Below are 9017 nucleotides of genomic sequence, written 5' to 3'. Positions count from 1 at the left end.
ATTAGCTTCATAAAGGAGAAGCCTTTGCCTAGTTAAGGCTCCCCTCTCAGGCAAGCTGTATGTCAGATGTGCAGCAGTAGTTCTTCCACAGCTACGAGCTGCTACTTTCCAATGCTGTGTCTTCCAATTTTCTGTAGGGATCAAAGTCTATCACAGCAGACAGAGAAATGAATAGTGAACTCTTGAGCGGGAAAAAAAGTAAACACAGAACCAACCCTGCAGAATAATTTCACAAAAATAGCTAAACACATTATAGCTGAAGAACCACAGAACATTAAGCAACGCAGACTGGTAATTACCGGTACGTACAAAAAAATAAAGCAGAAGCTAACTGTAGGAAGAACTGGTTGCAAAAGGGATCGAGAGTTTCCTGTACCAACCACAGGAGAGCTTTACCAGCTCTCTGAGCTGCGATCTGAGCTTCGCCCTGTGTGAAGAATCTGCTCAGGGCAGAGGAAGCTGGCGGTCCCAGCAGGCAGGGCCTGCCCCACACTGCCCCAGCCCAAGGCCTGCATTCCCGTGCCTGCTGCTGCCTCCACTGAAGCCAACAGAATAGTCACTGCTAGGTTCACTGCATCTGGATTTACTCTATAAAAGCCAAATTTCTTTAAGTGAATCCCACTTTGCACCAAGTTTTACTACCAAAGCTACTGCCCCCATTGGAAATTAGTCTCCTCGTTTGGCTGTGGATGTAGGGCAGATGGAAACAGAAAGCACTTGCTATCCTGACTGACTGTAGAGAGGCATGTTCTCATTGTCATATGTATAAGGGCATGTAGTGACAGGACAAATGGAAATGGCTTTAAACTGGCAGAGGGCAGATTTAGACTAGATATTAGGAAAAAATTATTTGCTGTGAGGGTGGTGAGACACTGGAACAGGTTGCCCAGAGAGGCTGGGGATGCCCCATCCCTGGAAGCATTCAAGGCCAGGCTGGATGGGACTGTGAGCAGCCTGCTGCAGCGGGACGTGTCCCTGCCTATAGCAGGGGTTGGAACTAGATGATCTTAAAGGTCTCTTCCAACTCAAACCACTCCATGATTCTATGATTCTTTTCCCCTCACTCATGACTTGTTACTCAGGATGTCATATCAAACTTTCCCAGTCAGGAAACATTGCTAACTTGTATGACACCAAATACTACAAGGTCCGAAGTGCTATAGATAAACGTGCACACAGATCCACATTTTCCAAACTGCATGACTGAAATCCATGGGCTCAGTCCCTGAAGCTACAAGCGTCACTGAAGCTGCACCACAACCTTTCCTGTGACTCAGTTCCAAACCCAGTTCTCATTTTCTCAGTTCTGAACACTATCTACTCGCTTGGAGATTCTAATGGCAATAGGCTGTCCAGACAGCTGCAGTCCATCACAAAGCAGCTGTCATGAAAGAAATAAAAACCAACAAAACAGAACAGCAAAACAACCTAAACATTCCACGAGGCATCCAGTGAATGCAGGCAGCTGAGGGAAGAAATGCTTCTATCAGTAGCAGTGTGTCTGTAACCTGGCTTATGTGTGTAATATAAATTTCCAAAAGTGGCACTCCTGCCTAAACACCTTCCTCTAATTGTATTCACATTAGACTTGACTCTGAAAGTTTAACCTTCCACCAGTTTAAAAATAATTTCCTTTTGCAGCTTCCTTGCATGTTCTGTCATCCACACCCAGGCACAAAAACGCACCACCAACAACTCGTCGCTCCTTAGGATAAATTTGGTAGTAAGTACAGAAGAAAAACTGTGCAGGATCAGCTAGAACTCTACAGCACTACTAGTGCACGTATTTAAATATCACAAATACTAGGTTTCCATGAACAACAAAAATGTCTTTCAAAAAAATAAATCAAAGAGCATGCAAAAACAACACACAAGCAAATCTACTTCCTGAGTGTTTTCTATTGCCTTCTAGTTTCTGAGCCTTTGGGGGCAAGAGGGATATGGAATTACAGAGATCTGCAAGCTTTCCTCCTGTATCAAAGCCAGACGCTTAGCCAAGTTCCTTGCTCTCCCGAGAAAACTAGGTTTTGAGGACTGTGCTGCCCTTGCATCCACCCGTGCTTTAACCCGTCAACACATTTCAACCCCTACTGACAGACAGAAGCCACAGAGACAAGCAAAATCCACTGTACTCTGTGAGAACTGCAGATGAGCCTCTCACCCTCCAAAGAGGAGGGCTGCAGCAGATCCCTGCCCCACGCTGCCTGCTGGCTGCCCGCAGCCATTCCAGCCCACCCAGCCTGGAGCATGGCAGGCACACACGCACACCATACCTGCAGCTGTGCCAGGCTGTGCCATGGGCTAGCACAGACCATGAAGGACTCAGCAAAGGAACTGGACTGTAGAGGTTAGGAGTGAACAAGGTAAGGAAGGACAAACTTCCAAGCAACTGCATTTCCCCACCTCTCCCTCCCCCCCAAAGAAGTATGAACTTCTATCCTGAAGTATATCAGTAAAAACTGATATATCGTCAGCACTTGCAGGCTTCTCACCCTTACTCTTTCATAGTGCTATCATGTTTGCACCACTGTAGGTTATAGAACATATGTATTTTTGACATCTGTTTGCCCAAGAAAACAACTATATACCGTAACAGAAGCATTAAAGAAACCCAAATACCAGCAGGGAAGGGGTTCTGAAATCAGGCAGGAAATGGCTCACCAGCACCCATTTTTATTTGCCACTTATCTGCCCTATGAGTACAAGGTGAGCAACCTCCTGTCACTGTTAGCATTTTACATCCACTTGGAAGAAATAAAACAAATGACATCACAGGAAAAGGACTGGGAAAAAAAAAGTTCCAAATAATTATTTTTAAAGACTTGGCTCGCAGACGTGGTTGACCCAGTTAAATTAGAAATGCATTTCCAGCTCAGTTTTGTTAAGTGTGGACATGCTCACTGGCTTGCATCACTTTTGTTTGTCACTTCCTTTTCGCTGATCCATCCACACTAGACATCATTTTCCAAAGTGCTCTGCATAACTCTGACCCTGCAGTTTCACAGTGGCTTTAACAAATGAAGAAATGAAGAGAGAGATTAAAGCTGAGTTCTTTTACCTGAGCAACCTACGGTATGGAATCTGCTTTAGCAAGGAGGGTGGACTCGATGATCTCTTGGGGTCCCTTCTAACCCCTGTAATTCTGTGTTTCTGAATTTTTCCCTTACCAGGTTTGACGATTTTTGTTGTTATTGTTGTTTTTAAATAAAGAATTTGGTTTAAGAAAGTCAGCAGTTAAGACTGGTGAAAAGCCTGACTGGTGCTAGGCTATCCACACTAACCAGGACAGCAATCATGGGCCAGAGCTGGGGGTGGATGAAGTTGCTGGTTTTGCTCTTGCAGCAGCCATATACAAGGGCATGTTTCTGTGGCAAGGCAACAACATTCTACCTGCTAATGCTTCCTATTGCTTTTGCCAAGAAAGTCAAGAATAATAATGTAAGAAGCTATTTTCTGCCAAACCACAGGAGCGCTGTTGTTCTGCTTCATCACCAGCTCCATGCACACACCCAGTTATGCAAAAGCAGCAGCAGAGATTGTACAAACCAGCCCAGAGCAAGTGGGTTAGAAATGCCAGGCCTCAGAAGCACGTCTGCAGAAATGAATGGCTACACTGATGGCAAACACAGATATGGTAAACAGAATAATGGGGAAAAAATAAAAAAATCCCAGGGCAAAGTGCTCCACGTCATCTCTTATACTTCATACCCTGCTCAGCAATGAAGCTTCCTTCAGTGGGTGATGATCCACAAACACAGGCGTCTGCAGCCAGGCCACGAGCCAGACGTGGCTTATCAGATCCCAGCCAACCCTAGGAACACCTAGAGAAGAGCACAGTCAGCAGCCTGCTGGGGGGTGAAAAGTGCAAAAGCAGCAGCTTCCCCGTTTCTCTTTCTGATCATGCTCCCTGCTCTATAAAGAGGTCTCTGGAAAAGGAAATGCTTCATGCAGTCTCTGGGGACTTTTTATAAAGCACAATGACTACAGAAAGTGGATAGTTTAGATAAGAGGGCACTGTATAATGCCATTACTTGCTTGGCAGGAAAGGAAGCCAGAGAGGAAGGAAAACCCACTGCTGGCATAACATACACCAGTAATCAGAAAGAACAACCCCTCTGGAAGTTCCAGTAGTGTTTATACACAGTGAGATTCTACCAGCCAGGCTTAATAATCAATCAGTAATCACAGCTTATTTTGCACCGTGACATGTCCATCCCCACCTCCTCCAGGCCAACAATCCCAGCCCTTCCCCAGCCCAGCGCTGCCACTGCTGCGCCTGTCAGAGTTGCACCAAGAGACCGTCTCAACAGTATAAAGCATTCTATACTAATAACATCAAAAAGGAGAGGCCTGCCAGAATTCTGTGCTGTAAATAATACAGCAACCCCAAAAGCTCAGAGAGCCAAGTTGCCTTTAATCTGCTCGCTGTGACACCCAAAGCCCATCTGTGCGGCAGGCAGGTTCAGCGCCACGCAGGCCCCAGCGTCACCCTGGGCTGACAGGGTAACAGACACTTTCTTTCTTGGTCAGAGATCTGTGAATTTGAAAGTAGTCAAACGACATTAGAGGAGTTAAACAGGAATTCGTTGTGCCTCTGAGCAGCCTAATGAATGCATCAGGTGTTCTGTAAACACATCTAAATGCCCACTCCCCAGCTGACAACACATGCATGGCTGTATGTGCAGATTCCTGTGCAACAGGAAAACACTAATGCCATGGCCACAGATCATGCAAAGTCTTTTACCAGGTGGGTACCTAAAAACCAATGTGAAGCAAAGAAAGGAACGCAGGAAGAGAGGGAAGGGTGAATCTTCTCTCTCTCCAAGCCTTATTCTCCAGCATGCAGGATGAGAGACCTGAGTTTCCAGCTTTTGTTTTGCAACTTCCTTTATTCCAAACATTCTCGACTAAAGTCTTCCAAGTGTCCAAGAGAGAGGAAAGCTGGTGCTTCTCTTCATTGCTTCATCCTTTCTCCATGTTCAGTTGGCTACAAGACATTTCATTTCTCCAGACCCTATCTATTTTGGCCAAGGAAACTGCCCCAGCTGGGCAGCCAGAAATCTGCTGCATCCTGTGCACATGCACACCTCCTCACCACCATGTGGGCCGGGTGCTCAGTGCATCTGGGGAACGTCAGGTGTACTTAGGCTGACGTGCACATGTACAGCAAGCCCAGTGCTGCCCACATGTACCCCACTACAGCACGTTCTGCCATGCCCAAGCTGCCCAGGACTCATAGCTTCTGTGAGCATCCCACACAGCCAGCATCTGTGCTCCTGTCATCCCACAGCAGCCTGGCAGCCTTCCACCAAAAGAGCTGGCAAAACATATTCCATGGCTGAGGGAAAAAATCACCCCTCGTTGCTTGGGGCAAATGGTCTGGTGCACCCACCTCATGTTTTGGTGTTGTTTGTCCTCTTCTCTGGACCAAAAAGCACAGCAAGCACGGCATGCAGGACAGAAACCCTTCATCTCAGCAGTGGGACACCTCAGTCCACAATACCTACCTAATATTGATATAAGGGAATCAGGCATCTGCTGATGTTATTTGGCTTCTCAGTGCAGAGCATTTGTAAAGAAGCCTCTTACGATCAATATTTCATGTTAGACTGGAAAACGCAAATATTAAAGCACAGAATTTTTCTCTTGGTTCTCCTCTTTTTCCATGTTACAAGACAACATCACGGACAATCTGTGTTAATAATACATTACAGAGTCCATTACCTAAACCATAGGCATATTTATTTTATATTGTTTTTGTTGCATATTTTAGTATAATTGTTCACATGTTTTAAGCAAAGAATAAAAGAAGAGTAGAAAAAACTACTTTAGCAGATATAATCAGTATATTGGTTACCTTTTTGCCTTTATTTTTAAATATCAGGAAAACATCCATGCCAAAATGTAATATAAACAAGAAAGTTAGAAAATTCCTCAAGTTCAGCAACATATATTTCCCAAAGACAATGTTGTGTTTCTCTTTTGTTCTTTTCCTCCAAAATTTCCCACTTATAACAAAATAAATAAATAGAAGAAAACACACCAAGCATCTAAACTGCTGATGACAAACGTAGCAAGTGAGTAACTGTAGTCAGATAATGGGATTTAGTCAACTCCAGTATTCAGCAAACTCAACAAAACGTCCGTATGTTGCCAACGTTCTCACATTCGGTTGTAAACAATCCACACAAAATGGAAATTCAGAAATATAAGAGCTCATTAATATTTACATACATATTACGGCGATGCCAAATTACTCCAGTATGACAGCGCCTTCTTTTAGAGCACGCGGTACTAAAGACAACCTATAAAATATTAAACATCCCGCTAAATTAAAATGTATGTTCAGACGATGGAAACAAACAAAATGCAATATTTTGATGTTTCTGAAGCAAAGTTTCCAAATGAAAGCCAACATGTCTCATAAAATGTTGCCACCAACGCTCCTGTTGAACTCGGTGTGTTCTCACTCAGATGGAGCTGTTTCTGAACAGCGTGGTGTTCCATAAGCGGCTGCTAACCATTCTACAGTCAGCTCCCAAGTATACCAATTCCTTTCAAACAGAGACACTTTACAAAACAAGGATTGCTCCATCAGAATAGCTGCAGTCACGTGAAGAGCCCAGGTCCCCAGGACTTTTTGAACACCCAGAGTTCTAAGGAAGCTCAGAGCCTTGGCTGATGCTTTGGAAGCCTAGACAAGTACCAGCACAGGAGGAGTTACTCTGTGCTCATCCTCACCTCCAAAGCCTGGCCTTCCAACAGGGCAGCAATGCCTTTGTAAAAACACTGCCCAGACTGAGCAGGAGACAGGCAGAGGGAGGAAGGAAGGCTCCATCCCCTCATCTGCAACGGCCCATGACAAACCTCTCTCTGACCTTTGAGAAGTACTTTTCTTACATAGTGGGAGTGCCACAGGACAGGCACAGACCACAGGCTACACATTAGCTAACACAATCACGTGTGCAGGGGACTGGGAAGGTCACTAAGTTTGCTATGAAGAACGTCTGCTGGATCATCCATTCCCTGAGATCTCAGAAGTTTGTAAGGCTTTGTGCTTTGTTGAGGAAAAAGGAGCTGAGGCAGGAATGGCTTTTGAAAACGTGCTTCTAAAACAAATCTCAAAAGCTTTCAGGGATTTCACGATGCCAATAGGGTTACAAGGGCAGGATCAGAACACAGCAGGCTTTAAAAAATAAAATTAAAAAAAAAGCAAACTACAAACAGCTGAAAAATAGTTTCTTCTTCAGTTTTATTCCTAAGACCTATATTTGCAGCTCTGCACAGGCCAGGAAAATTAGCACTGGCCAGCAGACTGAGGGCAGCTGAACACCAGATAAGGATTTTATCACATTTATGTACGTTATAATTTAAGATCACTTATTGAAAATTGCATTACAATAGAACAAGGGTCCAGCCTACATCTGTGCCCACTGCCTCAGCAAGCTGTCCAACCCAGCTGGCAATGAAAGCCAGCTTTCTGCCCCACTTCCTCCCCCCCCTCGGAAGGGCAGGATTACTGTCTGTCCGGCCAGGTTTCACTGCTGTCCACCCAGGCAGCTGCAGCCTGAATAGCTGTGCTGTGGCCAGACACTGCCCCACCTGGCTCAGAACCCAGCAGGAAGACAAATGCTGCTTTCTGCTGGGTGCTGGAACTGCAGCACCCCAGGGAACCCCACAGAAAATCCACACAACAAAGGGGTTGCTGCTGCTGCAAATCAGCTGCGGCCCCATCCTGAGTGCAAGGATTGACCACAAAGCTTCCTGACACAAGTGCTTCTATCTGCTGCTGAATGGCCATCAGAGGGCAAAATTACATCTCTACAGTTACAAGGAGGCAGCTGGTAACACAAGTGCTCGTAGAACACGTCCAGGGATGGGCTGTGGAGCTGTGAGGGCTGTGGAGCACAAGTGTGATGGGCAGCGGCTGAAGGAACTGGGATGGGTCAGTCTGGAGCAGAGGAGGTTCAGGGGAGGCGTTAAAGCACAGCTCCCTGAAAGGAGGTGGTGGTGAGGTGGGGATTGGCCTCTGCTCCCAAGTAACAGTGATAGGATGAGAAGTGATGGCCTTAAGTTGCTCCAGGGGAGGTTCAGGCTGGATATTAGGAAACATTTCCTCTCAGAAAAAGTGGTAATGCAGTGGCACAGGCTGCCCTGGAGGTGTTCCAGAGCCGTGAGACGTGGCACTGAGGGACATGGTCAGTGGGCAGGCTGGGACGGGTTGGATGAGATGATCTTAGCGGTCTTTTCCAGCCTTAGTGATTCTATGGTTCCATGATTTTGTGGCATGCCTGCTCCACCCAAGGACAAGCAGGGTGTGAATGTGCACTCACCTCTGCAGAGATGGCATTTCAGAGAGTGCAGAACAAACCACAAGGTGTGCTCTGCAGCTCGAGCAACCTGACATCCATCCTGAAGGCGTGTGACATTCAAAAAGGGACAGTTACTAAAGCCAGCCTGAATCAGGACTTAACACTAAAACACCACATTGACTTTCTGCTGTTTAAAATCAAGAAACATTGTCTCACTGATTCAGCCACTAGCTCATTACATGCCCAGAGGTTTTTTGGGCTCCATGTGGACTATTTATCATAAATCTTCCCTTAACCTCGCCAATTCTTCTTTAAGGAAGAGATAACAATAAAATATTTCACAGTAGTTAAGACACAGTAAACCCTCCACGCAAATTGCTGGCCACTGACTCATACCTTTGCGTGGGCACAAACCTGCTGAGTGCTCATCTAACCATTGGGGTTGGAAGGGTCCTTAAAGCCCACCCAGTTCCAACCCCAGCTGCAGGATGGGATACGTCCACCAGCTCGGGCTGCCCAGGGCCCCATCCAACCTGCCTCAAACGCCTCCAGTCAGAAGTACACAGACCATTACACTAGTGAGGGACTAACAGCACAGCTATGTGCAGGACTGGGGAAATTAAGAGGCTGAACTTGTTTTCTACTATGCTTAAGTTACCACCAGTACATTTTTTCTTCTTCTTCTTCTTCTTTTTTTTTTTTTTT

Source organism: Meleagris gallopavo, chromosome 9 (assembly GCF_000146605.3).
Source record: "Meleagris gallopavo isolate NT-WF06-2002-E0010 breed Aviagen turkey brand Nicholas breeding stock chromosome 9, Turkey_5.1, whole genome shotgun sequence".
Taxonomy (NCBI): domain Eukaryota; kingdom Metazoa; phylum Chordata; class Aves; order Galliformes; family Phasianidae; genus Meleagris; species Meleagris gallopavo.
The sequence above is the reverse complement of the archived record's forward strand: the minus strand, read 5'-3'. Positions refer to the sequence as shown.